General features: G+C 41.9%; 1 long non-coding RNA gene across 6 annotated transcripts in view; it reads right to left on the bottom strand.

Annotated features, from left to right (window-relative positions):
• LOC309844782 overlaps window positions 1-17,934 on the bottom strand; it is a 55,414-nt gene that overhangs the window by 30,580 nt on the left and 6,900 nt on the right. For 5 of the 6 annotated variants that reach the window (XR_014300895.1, XR_014300896.1, XR_014300897.1 and 2 more), the window contains exon 2: window positions 1,748-1,931. This is a non-coding gene — a long non-coding RNA (uncharacterized lncRNA). Of the gene's footprint in view, window positions 1-1,705; window positions 1,932-17,934 lie in introns of those variants that run through there. The other variant, XR_014300894.1, reaches the window with a different exon arrangement.

The raw sequence follows: 17,934 nt of genomic DNA, 5'->3' as shown, positions 1-17,934 counted from the left end.
TGATGTGTTAAAGTGATAAGCTTTGGATATCTTAAAAAATGTACCTACGTGAAACATCTTTTTCCTCAGATAAATCATTTCTAATTTCTATTACTTGCTGTATCAGTTGTTCAAGATGTGACCGAGGCAAAGATTTTGTGAAACAGTATCTTTTATACATTGCAAAGTCATCTGAAAATGTGTAGCAAAGGGACGCCTGGGTGGCTCAGTTGGTTAAGCTGCTGCCTTCAGCTCAGGTCATGATCCTGGGGTCCTGGGATTGAGTCTCGCATTGGGCTCCTTGCTTGGCAGGGAGCCTGCTTCCTCCTCTCTCTCTATACCTGCCTCTCAGTCTGTGTGTACTCTCTCTCTCTGACACATAAATAAAATCTTTTAAAAAAAATGTGTAGCGGGGCGCCTGGGTGGCTCAGTGGGTTAGGCCGCTGCCTTCGGCTCGGGTCATGATCTCGGGGTCCTGGGATCGAGTCCCGCATCGGGCTCTCTGCTCGGCAGGGAGCCTGCTTCCCTCTCTCTCTCTCTGCCTGCCTCTCCGTCTACTTGTGATTTCTCTCTGTCAAATAAATAAATAAAATCTTAAAAAAAAAAATGTGTAGCAAAATATAACCTGAGATCCAGTTGAACCCATATATTAAAAAAATAATCTTAAATACAGGGGAGAAAAGCTTTGTGAATAATCCATTTATTTAAGCACTACTTATATAAAAAATGCAAGTAATCCAAAAAATTAAATATTATTTTACCAGTCTGGTTCTTGGATGCAAACATTGACATATGCAAACAATAACAGCTTATTATGCAGGAAAGGGATCTCTTTAAAGGTAATCTCATAGGGGCACCTGGGTGGCTCAGTGGGTTGAAGCCTCTGCCTTCGGTTCAGGTCATGATCCCAGGGTCCTGGGATCGAGCCCCACATCGGGTTCTCTGCTCAGCAGGGAGCCAGCTTCCCTACCTCTCTCTCTCTGCCTGCCTCTCTGCCTACTTTGATCTCTGTCTTTCAAATAAATTAAAAAAAAATAATCTCATAGCACATAAAGTGGAAGAAATGACTGAGGAAAATGTAACCAAGGAAGATTATGCATCTGGGAATATATCCAAGATCATACCCCAGGAGCACTCCGGTGAGGATGCTAACACTCGCCCTATTGGACACTCGGCACCCTCCAGTTAACTCCCAACTGTCTTGCATCTCATGTGCCTCTCCCATGACTCAAAAATCCCATTTTGGATATTGTGAGGAATATCCAACTGCCTGAGCCTCTCCATGTGCCCTGACTGCCGGGGAGAAGACAGAACATCTACCCCCTTTTAGCTTTGGTAGTAGGGCGGGGGGAGTTTTCTCTCCACATATCTTTGGATCTTCCAAGGTGGAAAGTATTTTGATGGCAAGCATCAAAAAATTACAAATTTCCATCACAGTCCACCTTTTCCTAATATCACGATACTTTCTCCATCCAACATCTGATTCTAAAACAAAGCAAACCCTTCTACCAAATGTCACGTTGCCTCTGCTCAGCCTTCTGGAAGCACATCCACCAGGTCTTCAAGCCAACCAACCCAAAGTCCCATTGTTCACTGATGCTCTCTCCCTTTTCCATTTCTGTTACAATTCGGTCTCTGATGTCCCTCAACTGATGATCCAAACGATAGCATTTACCACCAACACACATCAAGTAGAGAGTCGTGGGGAAAGAAGGGAACTAGAAAGGAAATTAAACACATTTTTATATTTTATAATGAATATAAATACAACATTCACACGGGGAACACATTGAGTTGCAGACCTCATGTCTGTGAACTCTTCAAGAGGCTGCGTTGGGATTAATGGTCTTGCTTTCCTACTCATTTCCTCCTCCCTCTGCCTTCAGCAAGCATCTCTTTATCAGGTAGAGTGATCCAAACCTTCTTTTCTGGTGGTTCTGTCTCTGAAGGTCCTGCAGATACAGAGGCAAAGTGCACTTACATTTCATTTTGCCCTTGGACTTGGCAGGACTGGATTGTCTAGACCGCAGTCATACCCTTCCCTGCTGCCACTGTGTAACAAAGGCTCTATTTCTCTTTAAGAGTTGAGACCAATGACCCCAATCAAAATGATAATCCCCCTTTATTTGGCCTGTTGTTCCTGAAAGAGCTGGTTATTGGTAGGTTTCTAATTCAATGGTGCAACTGTTGTGCCATCTAGTAAAAAATACTTCCTTAGAGACTAGAGCCCAAAGTCAGGTATAAGAAGTAAAATTTTGCCTGTGAGGCATTTGAATGTAATTGCGAGGAGTGTCAGATTTTCCCCCTCTCTTGGTTTTAGATCCATGTATTCTGCATCAAGAAGCCTCCGTCAGTTTTCATGGAAGAGCTCGCAGCTCTACATCAACATGAATACATGGTCTTTGCTTCTGTTATAATGACTCTGATAGTTTCCTAGGCTTGAGGTGAGTGAACACTACGTCTGCCTGGCACCGGGAAGTCTGCCGTGGTGTGTGAGAGACCGGAACAGAGAAGTCTCCACTGAACTCCATGCGTCTCAGAGCAGCAGTGGGGGGAAGGGCAGGAGACAGAGAGCCAGGGTTGAGATGGAGAGTCGTGGCCGGGCTCATAGAGACTGACACAGGCAACACTCAGTGACAGGGCAGCAGACAGGATTGGTGACTGTGACTGTGGAAGAGAGAGCAAGATGGCGGAGAGCGTACCAGGTCCGTCACACACGGAGTCTGTGGTCGGTAAATGTGAGGAAGCCCTGTTACCAGCGGTCAGAAAGAAACATTGGCAAACCAGCTAGTCTCATCAGAAAATCATTGTGAAGATCAGGAAACATCACTATGACGGAGCCAGTATGGTCCATTAAGGAAACAATTCTATCTTCTCCTAAATTAGAAACCAGTCTCGGGGCACCTGGATGGCTCAGTGGGTTAAAGCCTCTGCCTTCGGCTCAGGTCGTGATCTCAGGGTCCTGGGATCGAGCCCCACGTCGGTCTCTCTGCTCAGTGGGGAGCCTTCTTCCTCCTCTCTCTCTCTGCCTGCCTCTCTGCCTACTTGTAATCTCTGCCAGTCAAATAAATAAATAAAATCTTAAAAAAAAAAAGAAAAGAAAGAAACCAGTCTCAGGTGAGGAGCAGCTCGGGGCCAGGAGTTAAGTGCCCTTTGCCCACAGCACCAAGGTGGCAAGATGAAGGGAAACCAAAAGAATTGCTGTCCAGTATCTTCTCCTCTTCCTTCTTTCTTTTGGGAGTAGGACTCCTCCATTTCTAAACAAGCACATGGTTGCCTCATTAGAGAAACTACTCAGCTTCCCCGGCAGTTCATTGTGACCATGTGACTGAATTCTGGCCGGGAGGATATTTGTGAGAGTGTTATGTGCGACTTCAAGGACACAACCTTAAAAGGAAGCTGTTCAGCCTCCGTGGGAAGCAAGAATAATGACCCCAGAAGATATCCATGCCCTAACCTCCATCGCCTGGGACTATGTTATGTTACATGGCAAAGGGAAATTAAGGAGGCAGATAGAATTCTGGTTCAAATCAGCTGACCTTGAGATGGGGCTATTAGCCTGAGCTCTCCAGGTGGGTCCTGTATAACTTTAAGAGTCTTTAAAAGTGGAAGAGGAAGGTGGAAGAGAGAGAGAGAACGAGAGAGGCAGCAAGATACCGGCACGAGAAGGACTTGTTCTGACATTCCTGGCTCTCGAGACAGAGGAGGAAGTGGATCCCAGAAACTAGAAAAAGCAAGGAAAGGGATTCTTTTCCACTGCCTCTGGAAAAGAACACACCTTGATTTTAGCCGAGTGAGACCTGTGTCGGACTTCTAACCTACAGAACTGTAAGATAAATACGTGTCCTCTTAAGCCACTATGTTTACAGTAATTGGTTATAGCAGCAATAGAAAACTAAGACACCTTCCATTTGTCTTTTTCCCCTTCAAGTGGGCCAGAATGTGGCGAGTTGGGTATACGCATGATGATGAGGATAATCCTGGTGAAACAGGGCTAAAGAAAGAGAAATCCCTAGCTGACTACCAGTCAGGGTCCCGCAGGGTGCAGATGGTACAAGCTGGAACCGTTTAATAAGGGGTTGGCGGAGGAAAGCTATAAAGGTAAGGGCAGCACGAGACAGGGAGTCCTCCCTGGGAGAGGAGAACGGGTGATGATAGGAATTGGAGAGAGCATGTAGGAAGGCCACTTCCTATTCCTTAAACCAAAAGACCAGGTTGATGCTGCTGTGTAGACCAGCCTCCTGGGGCTTAGAGGCAGCAAAATGACCTTGTGGATTAAAGCTGTCTACCCTTGGTTTCCCTGGACTGCCTGCCAGCTTGAACTTGTGCAGGAGAGAAAAGCAAACCTCTCCTGTGATGTCACTGTGACTTCAGTCTCCATTAAATCCACCAAACCAATATCCCCTTCAGTATCTCTGAGGCACTAAGGGAATCCGGTCCCTCTCCAGACTGCTGCATCAGTCCCCTCTCTGTCCCACAGCATGGGCCCCGGGGCACCAAAAGGCAGGTGAATTCTGTCTTGTCCCTTTCATGACCTCACGTGATTCACAGCCTCTGAATTTCATGTCTTCATTTCCTTCAGCTGTGAAATGTTAAGGACTATGCCTGGTCTACTGCCCAGGGTCACTCACAGGTGGAAGGGCTAGGAGAAGAGTAAGGTATTCCTGAAACCCTTTGGAGACCTACTTCCTAGCAATCACCGTGTGTGTGTGTGTGTGTGAGAGAGAGAGAGAGAGAGAGAGAGAAAGAGAAAGAGACATCCACACTTCCCCTGTGCTCAGGCGCTCCTGCAGCGTTGCCTGTCTTAAAAGCCTGATTCCTGTCTCTCCACCAAACTGGACTTTTCCTTAAAGAAACTCCCCACTGCCCCATCTCGAAGTTGTCTCTTTCCCGCTTAGCTGCAAACACTTTCTCTGAAGTCTTCTCTTACCTCGAAAGTTAGCTGATAAGCCTTATCTACCCAGAGAGTAACTTATGGGAGGATATAGAACACGTATTCCTGGTCAATTAATCTTCAACAAAGCAGGAAAAAATATCCAGTGGAAAAAGACCATCTCTTCAATAAATGGTGCTGGGAAAATTGGACAGCTATGTATAGAAGAATGAAACTCGACCATTCTCTCACACCATACACAAAGATAAACTCAAAATGGATGAAAGACCTCAATGTGAGACAGGAATCCATCAGAATCCTAGAGGAGAACATAGGCAATAACCTTTTTGACATTGGCGACAGCAACTTCTTTCAAGACCTGTTTCCAAGGCAAGGGAAACAAAAGAAAAAATGAAGTTTTGGGGACTTCATCTAGATCAAAAGTTTTTGCACAGCAAAGGAAACAGTCAACAAAACAGACAACCCATGGAATGGGAGAAGTATTTTGCAAATGGCAACATAAAGGGCTAATATTCAAGATCTATAAAGAACTTCTCAAACTCAAGGCCCGAAAAACAAATAAGTCAAAAAATGGGCAGAAGTCATGAACAGATACTTCTCCAAAGAAGACATCCAAATGGCTCACAGACACATGAGAAAATGTTCATCATCACTAGCCATCAGGGAGATTCAAATCAAAACCACACTGAGATACCACCTTACATCAGTTAGAATGGCCAAAATTGATAAGACAAACAAGTGTTGGAGAGTTTGAGGAGAAAGGGGAACCTTCTTACACTGTCGGTGGGAATGTAAGTTGGTGCAGCCACTTTGGAAAACAGTGTGGAGATTCCTTAAGAAATTGATAAGACAAACAAGTGTTGGAGAGTTTGAGGAGAAAGGGGAACCTTCTTACACTGTCGGTGGGAATGTAAGTTGGTGCAGCCACTTTGGAAAACAGTGTGGAGATTCCTTAAGAAATTAAAAATAGAGCTTCCCTATGACCTTGCAATTGCACTACTGAGTATTTACCCCAAAGATACAGATGTAGTGAAAAGGGCCATCTGTACCCCAGTGTTCAAAGCAGCAATGGCCACAATAGCTAAACTGTGAAAAGAGCTGAGATGCCCTTCAACAGACAAATGGATAAAAAAGATGTGGTCCATATATACCATGGAATAGTACTCAGCCATCAGAAATGATGAACACCCAACTTTTGCATCAACATGGATGGAGATTATCCTGAGTGAAATAAGTCAGAGAAAGACCATTATCATATGGTTTCACTTCTCTATGGAAATAAGGAATATATGGAGGACATTAGGAGAAGGGAAAAAAGAAGGGGGGAAAATAGAGGGGGGGGGGAATGAACTATGAGAGACTGTGGACTCCAGGAATCAAACTGAGGGTTTTAGAAGGGGGATGGGTGAGTCTGGTGATGGGTATTAGGGAGGGCATGGATGGCACGGAGCACTGGGTGTTATATGCAAGCAATGAATCATGGAACACTACATCAAAAACTAATGATGTACTGTATGGTGACTAACATAACAAAAAGAAAAAAAAAACACGTGTTCAGGCACTTCCATATTCCTTACAGAACTTAGCACTGTGTGGAACATTCTAAATATTTGTTCACTTACATATTAGTTCCATAAATCAACTCCAAATTGTTGCAATTCAGACAGTCCTGGGACCATCCCTGAATGAAAAAGTTTTCCACTGTAACATGAAACCAGCTCAGCATATGGGTTGGCCCCTCTAAAAGTGTAATTGAGAACAATGCAAGTCTTTCTCTCCATATTAAGAGGAAACCATGTCAAATGGCAATCCAATCCATGCATAGGACAAAAGAAATCCTTTTCTCCATCTCTCTCCGCTCTCTGTAACCACCACCCTATAGCAGCTAACTGAAAATCATTTCTCTGGAAACTTCTCAGCTGTAAAAACTCCCCTCAAATAAGCTCCCTGCTCTTTCCTCTCAAATCTGGTTCTTCCCTTTGCACTTGGTCACTCTCTCTTTCCCTCTGCGATGGATGTTTGTTTATAAGATTGTTGATATTTTCCACGCCACAGAGCCATAAATTAGGGTGTGCCACCCCCAAAGGAAGGTCATGGCCTCACAGGCAACAGCCACACTTCCCAGGCAGAGCTCACTAGGCCAAAGGGAAGGAGCACCTTGCTTTGCATTTAGTTAGGCTTTGCAAAGAGAAAGCGATTGCATTAAGTGGCTAAGCAAAAAGAACACATGTGAAAAACATTTTTATATATAAATATAAAAGCTTATATATTTACATAAAAGATTTATGCAAAATTTATGTAAATACAGTTATAATTTTTAGTTCCTCAGTAATCCTTAGCCATTCAACAAACCAGATTAATCAAACCCTCCTGCGTGCAAACCGCCCCCCATCCATTCTTTTTTTTCCTTGCCTCCAATCCCACCCCCTCACCCCCACCCCGCCAATCCTGAGTAGAACTTTTCCCATTCACCTTCCGCTTCTAACTAACTAAACGTTCTTGGCCAGCCCTGATTCTCATGCTCCAGAAAAATTACCACCATTTTCACAAGCTTTTTCTGTTATAAGCTTTTAAGGTTTTTAGGAAAAGAGACGCCCGCTTGCCTTTTACAAGAAGACAGTCCCCCGTTTGTTCTCTCCTCTTTCCTGCCCTCAAACCCTTGACAGCATGCATTTCCTCTCCCTCTCCGTCCAACATAAAGCAGACGAAGCACGACTCCTCTTAACAGGTAGTTCAGCCATCAGCATCTAGCTTTTCTCTACTGGGAAATAGCTTGAAACCACATATAATCTTTATTCATTAAATGCTTTGGCCATTCTAGAAGGCTGCTCCTGCCCTACCAGCCCGCCTCTGACTCAGCCTGCCGACTGAGCAAACTTGGTTAGGCAAAGCAAAGCTACCACAATCTCTACTAAACACATTAATCAGGACGTACAGGATTTTTGAGTACAGTGCTTTCTTCCTGTTCATATGAATTATGAGATTTTTTTTTTAAAGGTTCAGTGTTTGACTCCTAGCCATATTGATATTGTTCCATGCACAACCATGGTTCTTTGATGACAAACACCAAAGTCTAGGAAATATGGGGCTGGCTATGTCTTATCTTATATTCTCTGGGTGGTAGCAGATGAAGTTTACTGCATTCAAAGTCCTCTGGTCCTCCTTATGTTGCACCAAGAATTAAAATCTAATCTTTGGTACTGGTACTTCCTTGCAGGGAAGACTTGGAAGTAACCCACAGAGCGTTCATAGTTAAGAAAAAAAAATTCTATCAGTGGAAGATAGTCCCTCTAATGGGAAAAACTATAAAATGACTATCTGAAAGTTCTAGAAGGAACTGGGCAAACCCTTAGAGACGCCGGCTGCAGGCATCTCTCTGGAGCTTTTGAGCATGATCTTCTCCCCAGTCTTGACCCTCCTTCAGAAAGAGGTTTAAGGAATCTGAAGTGCAAGAGATTTAAAGACTTCCCTCACCCACCTCCCTTCATTTTCAGAAAAGCATGAAGGTGACCTTAGCGGGGGTCACACAGCTTATTGACAGAAATGCCAAAAGGTGGGGGAGGGGTGAGAGCAATCCTCTTCCAAGACAATATTCGCTCTATTGGACCCTTTCTTTCAAGACCACTTGCTCTTTTAACTGGTCTTAGGCTCTATGAAATGGTCCATCGAATACAGGAGAACATTTTCTTTAATTGACTAACTTATATGTTTATATAAATGGCCTATCTTATGAAGGATTTCACAGAAAGCGATTCTGCTAGAAAGAAAACAAAGGTCAAAGTGGCTTAGCAAATAGAAATACTTTATCCTTGATGTTAGTGAACAAACATGTCTAATCTTGTAGGACTAGGAGGTCTTTTAAGAGTAGCCAACTAATTGGGCGCCTGGGTGGCTCAGTCGTTAAGCATCTGCCTTCTGCTCAGGTCATGATCCCAGGGTCTGGATTGAGCACCCCCCCAAGAATCTGCATCGGGCTCCCTGCTCATCAGGAACCCCGCTTCTCCCTCTCACTCCCCCTGCTCGTGTTCCCTGTCTCACTGTGTGTCTCTGTCAAATAAAATCTTAAGAAAAAAAAAAAAAAGTAGCCAACTAAGTGAGCATGTAGTTGTCATCAAACACAATCAGCAGAATTATTTTCAGTCTTCAAAGCTTTCCGAGTAGTTCTTAAAAACAAAGCAACAATGTAACAAATAAACAAGGTAGGCCAAATTTAAACTGTTACATCTAAAACTTATTACAATAGTTGTGTACTTAATAAAATCCATCTGCTTTAGTAGTTGTAGGTTTATTTCCTTTTCCTACATAAAGAACTACCTGGTTGGGTGTAGAGGTTCTAGAAGATATGCAACCAATTTCTAGGACTGTTTAATAACCAAACTGCTATCTACATTATTAGCTCTGTTCAAGTGAATTTTGAAACTAATCCAAGTTTTTTTTCTTGATTCTCAACTGAGCCTATTAAAAGCATCACTATACTTAAACTTTCTAGAAGGAAATAGGAATGGAAGTTAAATGGAGCCTGAATATCTAACAGCTAAACTAATGTTTGAGGATTCCAGAGATTCGTACCATGGGAAGAAGCTCAAAGTTTGGAAAGGCTGTAAACATCCCATATCTAAAGATAAACATTTGGGGAATCTTTGTGACATTCAGGTTTAGCTCTGTGTTGGCCATACTGAATTATAATTCATCTAGAGAAGCAAAATACTAATGGAAAAGATCAAATATTTGGGATTAAAAGAATAATTCCTTTCATTTGAGACGCAGTCTAAACTTTCTTACAAACCAATGTAAAAAAGTTAATCTATTTATATAGGATAGGTTTCAAATTGCAATTTTCTTTTAAAATCCTGGTTCCGTCCAACTCTTCACACCATCATCATACATTCTATGCAGCATATATATAGAGATGTGTATTCTAAAATTTCGCCTTAAATTCCATTTTTCCTTCTATCCTCATTGGGGGCTAACTCTAATAGATTTAAACATTTATAAACATGTTTCTTTGTAAGAAAAAAAAAATCAACTTTCCACTGTGAATACAGTTGACTATATTTTGACTGGAACATAAAAGCAAAGGAAGTGGTTACAAAAAATTAATCACGACTATTCAACATTGTATTCAAACCTAAATAGACCACAAGAGTTCCCATTCTACTCAAACTCAAGTTTCTATGAAATACCTTTATGTTTTAGGGATCTCAGCAAGCTTGATCTGTTTTCGGATCTGTTTTCCTCGTTTTTTACTGGGCAGAAGACACTCTTTGCAGGGGTGTGAACATTGCAATACTTCCATCTAAGTACAAAGTTTATGAAAGTGACTTCATTTCTGAACATAAAAGGTCACTTTGGAGAATGCAATCACAGGAAACTAGCTTAATTAAAAAAAATTTTAGAACAAGGGCTATTACATGTTCATTGTGCAAAAATATCATAATATAAGGGGAAATGATTTAATATTTTGGGCTACATGCAGGCAATTCCTGGGTGTTCTCCCTTTTTAATCCTTCAAGAAATGTAACATGCATCTACATTTTTTCTTCATGACTGGAGCCCACTTTTCCCCAGTCATATCCTTAAAAAAAGCCCCCACCTTTTTAGGCAACTGTCTAGCATTTCATTACAGGGGTCTAGCATAATTACTTAACTGAAGTGGCCATCAATTGGGGATCAATCAGTCATTTCCAGTTTCTGTCTTGTTTAAAAACAATAGTGTAAACCTCTTTATCTGCCTAATTTAGCATATTTTCCCACAAAGTTATGTGTAATTTAAATTTTAATATTTCAGTTTGCCCTCCAGAAAGGCACACAGTTACCTTCGAAGGAATTAGTTATGTTAGTGCCCTCGCGAACCTCCTGACAGATGACACGGGAAGACTCGGGGACCGTGACTTACCATTATCTCATCATCACCCTACACTCTCCACAGCATGCTGCAGAGCACGGCTGAGCAAGTTTGTGGTGAGTTAACATTACGTATTCTCCATAATACTTCATAGAAAGCTCCCCACTTATATTTCCCGTGGAATAAAATGTCATGTGCTATATATACATAGTACTAATGTATATTGGGTATGACTCATCCTGGCTGAAGAATTACCTGTGAATTATTTCTCCCCAGAAAGCACAATGGGCATAGTTCCAGGCATTTATTGAATGAACGCACTCAATAAATATCTGATGAGCTCTTTGCTTAGTGCTGGGGAAATTAGGATGCTCTTAAAGCACTTGAAACTGAGCAAACACAGAAAATACACTCTTCTAACAATCTGGTGGGCACTCATTGTATACCAACGGTGTGCTCTGTGCTGGTGGTAAGGGTATGGCAATGAGCGTGAGAGACGAGGCGCCTGGCCTCCTGTGTGGCATGGCTGGTCTAGAATAATCTAGAAAGGTCTCCTTCGGTTGGTGTATGTCCGAGTATTCTACCTGGGCCGTGGAATTGAGAAGGTTCCACATGTGAATGTAAGTAGAGGCTATCTTGGCAGAGAAGAATGAAAAGCGAGAAGGCATTCCAGGCAGAAAGAACTGGATGAGCCAAAAACCAGGGTTTAGGTTTTGAGAACAGTGAGTGTGTGCAGGCAAGAGCTTGGTGGGAGTGGAGGCTGACAGTTGGGAACACAGACGTGAGAGTAATTACATAGGGGCCAGATTTCCAAGAGCCGATAGAGTGTGCTAAGATACCTGGTCTTTGTCCTTGTTTCAGAGATGACATTAAGGAGCCCTGCCATGTCATTTAGGAAATTCATTGGTGACTAGAAATAATTTTAATTTCCTACCTCTTTGAATTTGTATTTTAAGGTAAAAACCCAGATTTGGCCAACATTTATCATATGCTTTATTCAAAGTATAACAAACATTGATACCTTAAAAAAAACACAAGATTTTGGGTTATAATCTTTTGTTATTGTTTAATTACACTGGTTATAGACAAATGGATTGTCATTAAAAAAAATTAAAACCTCATTTAACCCCCATCCCAAACATCATCCCTATCCCTTCCTCGAAAGCACCCACCATCATCTGTTTGCTCTGCCTCTTTCTAGAACTTTATCATTGCCTATTCCTGTATGTATGTGTATATGTGTTTATAGAAATAGGGCATTGTAATGTTCCTCCTTCATCTTTGACTTCAACCCTTGTGGGTCTTCTTACCAATAGTATGTCCATGTCAGGACTGCCCTGGCTGTCTCACGGTGTAGAACATATACCATTAGCACACAGCCATGACTGGCACATAGAAAACACTCAAGAAATGATGAAGGATGAGAGAGAGAGGTAGCTGCTAAGGCTTAGGGTACTAATTACGTAGATGACTGGAGTGGCCAAAGTCCAAGTCCACACTAACCAGTGGTCAGCATTTCGATTACAGAGTCCTGAGCGGATGTCAGAATTGCGGGCTCCATAGACCATGCTTTCCAGAGAGGGTCCCCGAGACCTCATTTTGTCAGAGAGGTTAATAGCCACATTCCATTAGCCATCTTGGAAAGGCCAAACACATCCTACGACTTTTTTGTCTGGCGAACAGCCCAATATGTGAAATAGCACCTGACTTGTTCATGATGTGATTAAAAATGCAGCCGCTCTCGCCTCCGGGTGGGCTGCCCTTTCCAGATCTGATCCACAGCCGCGGCAGCACCAGACACAACAGAAGAGCAGGCTTATTCTTATAGAGGGGCTGAAGTTGTAAAGTTAATGCTTCTAGAAGGCCCACAGCACTGCTGTTGGGGACAATGAGGCAGGACTGTGGCTATCAGAGAGGGCGTGCCTTTTAACCAGCCTTACCATTTCTGAAAGGAGTTCACATCAAAGACTGCATCTACCCAGGGTAAAAATACTGGACTGGAAATTAGGAGCTACTCCAGTACTAGCTGTGAGTAGTAGTGGAGCATTCAACTTGCTAACTCAACCTACTGTCCTGGATCACCCTTGGTAAGAATTAATAACCCAAAACTGGGAGCTAGGTTTGCAGCAAGAGTCGTTGATGCTCTCATTTCAAGCCCTGGCACAAAGATATTCCCTGAACCGTACTACAGTCAAAATAGAGGTTAAATAAATGCTTTTTTTAAAAAAAGCTTTTATTTATTTATTTGACAGAGAAAGAGAGAGAGAGATAGTAGGAGAGGGAATACAAGCAGGGAGAATGGGGGAGGGAGAGGCAGACGTCCCACTGAGCAGGGAGCCCGATGTAGGGCTCAATCCCAGGACTCTGAGATCATTACCAGAGCCAAAGGCAGATGCTTAACAACTGAGCCACCGAGGTGCCCCAATGCCTTTTTTTTTTTTTTTAAGATTTATTTATTTTAGAGAGAGCAAGCACATGGGTGAAAGCTGAGTGGGGAGAAGGAGATAAGGAGGGAGAGAGGGAAAGATAGAATCTTAAGCAGGCTCCATGACCAGCATGGAGCTGGACATGGGACTTGATCTCACAACCCTAAGATCATGACCTGAGCCAAAATCAAGAGTTTAACTTAAGTTAAAGTTAAGTTTAACTCTTAACTTAAGAGTTCAAGACTTAACTTAAGAGTTAAGAATTTAACTTAAGATGACACTTAAACAGCTAAGCAACTTAGGTGCCCCCAATAAATGCCTTTTCATTCATTCATAAGCATTTCTGAAGGACTGAAGGACCTACCATGCCCTGGGCATGGGACTGGGAACTCATGAGGGAAAGTGGTGAGGACTTCTGGGATTCTCTGGGAACTGAACTAGGCATTTTATTTTTATTTTTAATAATTTTTTAATAAACATATAATGTATTATTAGCCCCAGGTACAGGTCTGTGAATCGCCAGGTTTACACACTTCACAACACTCACATAGCACATACCCTCCCCAATGTCCATAACCCCACCACCCTCTCCCTATCCCCCTCCCCCTAGCAACCCTCAGTCTGTTTTGTGAGATTAAGAGTCTCTTATGGTTTGTCTCCCTCCCAATCCCATTTTTTCATTTATTCTTTTCCTACTCCCCAAGCCCCCCACATTGCATCTCCACTTCCTCATATCAGGGAGATCATATGATAATTGTCTTTCTCCGACTGACTTATTTCGCTAAGCATAATACCCTCTAGTTTCATCCATGTCATCAAAAATGGCAAGATTTCATTTTTTCTTGATGGCTGCATAATATTCCATTGTGTATATATACCACATCTTCTTTATCCATTCCTCTGTTGATGGACATCTAGGTTCTTTCCATAGTGTGGCTATTGTGGATATTGCTGCTATAAACATTCAGATGCACATGCCCCTCATATCACTACGTTTGTATCTTTAGGGTAAATACCCAGTAGTGTGATAGCTCTATTTTCAACTTTTTGAGGAACCTCCATACTGTTTTCCAGAGTGGCTGCACCAGCTTGCACTCCCACCTAGAGTGTAGGAGGGTTCCCCTTTCTCCGCATCCTCGCCAGCATCTGTCATTTCCTGACTTGTTAATTTTAGCCATTCTGACTGGTGTGAGGTGGTATCTCATTGTGGTTTGAACTAGGCATTTTAAATGGAGAAAGACAGAATCTGGACTTAAAAAGAATAAAGGAAGAGTTAAAAAGTTAAAATATTAGAATATAGAAAGTCCTTTTCTCCTCCTCTGGCTATTACTGAATTTCAGCATCCTTACAAAGTCAAGGGAAGTAATACCATCAACTGAAATAAAATTTTCAAAATAATGTTTAAAAGTACAATTTTAGGTAGATTGCTATAAAAAATATACAGAATTTAAAAGTTTTTCTAAAATTTAACTATCAGATAGTTAATCAGATTGGTGATTTTCAAGCAACAGTTTTAAAACAAAAAGCAGACCTCAAATTTTAGATGTCAGTGTATTTTGTCCAAGTACATAGCTCATATAAAAAATCTTTTAATATTTCTAACGTAAGTAGTTGTAATGATTTCTCTTAAACTTCCAGTTCTATAAACGTTTGTGATGGTAACTATCATAGTTGCAAAAAGGTGATCAGGGAGACAAAAACTCTTACTTTTAAAGGTCTTAAATTTTATTGGCTTACTTATAAAGGTCTATAAATTTTATTGGCAAGTATTTGTGTTTTTTACATTCCTATGCCACACCCCTTTCAGTAGGGCACTCATGAACGAAGGTAAAGATAAGATATGCTAGAAAAATCAAACTAGATCATGACAAGTAATCAAATCTTAAAATGTTTAATTGACTACATTTAAGTTAATCCTGCTATGAATCTAATTAAATGAGAAAAAATTTAAGAGCTTTGCTAAGGCTCTTGAGCTTTACCTCAATCATTAATCTCTCTCTTATTCAATTTTATTTTATTTTTATTTTTAATTTTAAAAAATATATTTTATTTATTTGACAGAGATAGGGAGAGGGAACACAGGCAGAGAAGGGAGACTGGGTGAGGGAGGAGCAGGCTTCCCGCTGAGCAGGGCTCCAGGATCATGTGCTGGGCTGAAGGCAGATGCTTAAGGACTGAGCCACCCAGGCACCCCCCACCCTATTCAATTTTAAAGCTCTAGGTTAGCAACCAGATGCTAAAATCCATAAACAAAGAATAAACAGTGAGCTGAAAATGTGTCCTAGTTAAACTGTTTCTATGGCATTTCTGTTAAATATAGATAAGACATTTTTAAAGAGGTTTGGAATTCACAGGCATAGATGGGTACAAAGTGTCACCCTACCTCTAGCGGGATCTTGCCGCCTTTGCGGGAGGTGAAGTTCAGTGGGTGAGCAGCCTTTCAGAAAGCCCATGAAGAGCACGGATGCAACCCCTTTATATCTCTTTAGTGACCATTTTAAAACGTTCAAATACAGACTTGGGTCCTCATTTGTGACCTGTTTTGACATATTTAAGAATAGACAGATGACTTTTTAAGACAGTAATGATAAAGACCTGCTTGAATCATCATGGTAAACTAGGTCAGGTTGCTCATCAACACCCCCTCCCCCCGACCCAATCTCAAACTACAAACAACAAAGGTTTATAACTCTCATGCTACATAGCCATGAAATGGTCTTGGCTTGGGTAATGTCTGCTGGCTTCAGGCATAGCTAGATCAAGATATTCCAAGATAGACCTTAAGGATCTGCCCTGTTGCTTCCCTCCATTCTAACTTCCTCTGTGGTTAGCCCTGGTCTCAAGTGGCCTCCACCAGTTCTATCCATATGATTCTAAGTCCAGGGAGAAAGATTTTTCTCTCCCACAAAAAAAAAAAAAAAAAAAAAAAACCCAGAAGCTGTCTAACTGGAAAATTTGAGTTGTATACCCACTCCTGAACCAAACACTGGGAAGAAGGAGATAGAAATGCACTGAATTATTAGCCTGGAGCCCATGGAGGGATCGGCCCTATTCAAATTAGGTGGGCTGATGGTGTCAAGGGACTAGTCCCCTCAAAAAACTCTGGGTGCTGTTACCAGACAAAGGGATGTTACCATAAGCCCAAGTAGCAGTTTCTGTTGCATGGCCTGAGAGTGAAAATACCATGACTCCCTGCTTGATTCAGGCCTTCCCTATTCTAGAAGGTGACAGCACTCCTATGAGCTCCTTTAATGGTTCTAAGGAAGGATTATTCAATTTTTATTACTTATCCAGCAAGCACATTCTGAGGGTATTCCGTACACCAAAAACTCTGCCACTGGACGGAAATCTAAATGCCAATAAAACACAGTGCCTGCCCTCAAAGAGTTCCTAAGGACAACGGGCATTTGACACAAAATTATAAATTCCTGTCCCACATATTATAAAAGGGACATATAGAAAGTGCTCTGTGACATTTGTTCTGAATTTTCCTGGTCATTGAACATTCTTTTTTTTTTAAGCTCACTTCAGAATCTCACAAAGTACACTTAAATCTGATTTTTCAAAATCTAGTATTGTTCATGAGAACAATATTCCGTAAACAGCCAGGTTTTAAAACCTAAAGGTCAAAGTCTAGAATGTGCCATCCTTGTTTTACATCAATCCAGGATTTAAAATGACGTTCATAAGTGGCATTCTAAGACTATGAAGGTGACCTTGAAAGCAGGTTGTTTTTTTCCTTCAAACAAACAATGCCTCAGAAAGACAACTGTTACATGGTCTTTGAGACGGAACAGCCAACACGTTGCAGTCCCATCTGCCATTCAAATGCTGCAGAATTTTCCAGTAAAGACTGCCTTACACTGAAGCAGGTCAGTCCAGGTGAGGACACATGTGGACTGGATAAGAAAGTAAGGGTCGTGTCAGCAGGAGTAAAGCTTCGACAAGCTCCGCTAAAAAAAGTGATTCATTCTTCCTAAATTTGTAACATCCTCAGAAACCAGAGGAAGTCGTATGAAATAGAACAGAGAGGAAGAATTTGTTCATGAGTGAAATTTGGAAGTATTCCTAAACTGATCTCAAGTCTGGTGACATTTTTTTTTTCTACTTGAATAGAAATACACGTTAGGTAGAAAGAGGACATTTAAGACTTAAAGAAGTGTTCCGAACATGGAGACTAGTTTTTATTTAATTGCATTGAAGAAACATTTATTGAGCACCTACAATGTGCCCCTGTCACATTAGGCAATGTTTATGCATAAATCAGTGTTGCATAATACTTGGCCTTGTCTTACTGTCTATTAGAGATAAGGGCATAAACAAATAGTTACAGCATTATGTCATTTACGCTGAAACAGGCTTTTACAAGGTGCTGGTGGACAGAGTTGGGGGTGGAGAGAGGAAAGAGAGGAACCCTGTTTAAGGGGAAGCTTAAAAGATGCATGGTAGTTCACTAAGCTGATGAGTTTAGTGGGGGTTCATGGAGCAGAGGGCAGAAGTATAAAGTGTGTCTCCACAGGCAACTCCAAAAAGCTCATATAGGCAGAGGGAAGCCATTGAAGCCTTTGGAACAAGAGAATGACTTAATCCAAGGTGTGCCTCAGAAATCCTTCTGGTGGTGATAGGGTGGGTTGGACAAGGAGAAGGGGAGAGTTTGGAATAGACACGGCAGCTAGGGGTGGGGGCGGGGGTGGTTCCTGCAGGGGTTCAGACGGGACATGAGGACAGACTGAACTGAGGCAGGGTGGTGATACTGGGACAATGGGAACATGGTGGCTAGTTGCTAGTGA

The sequence above is a fragment of the Mustela nivalis genome (assembly GCF_964662115.1).
Source record: "Mustela nivalis genome assembly, chromosome: 12".
NCBI lineage: Eukaryota > Metazoa > Chordata > Mammalia > Carnivora > Mustelidae > Mustela > Mustela nivalis.
Note: the sequence above shows the minus strand (reverse complement) of the source record. Positions and strands in the feature narration are given on the sequence as shown.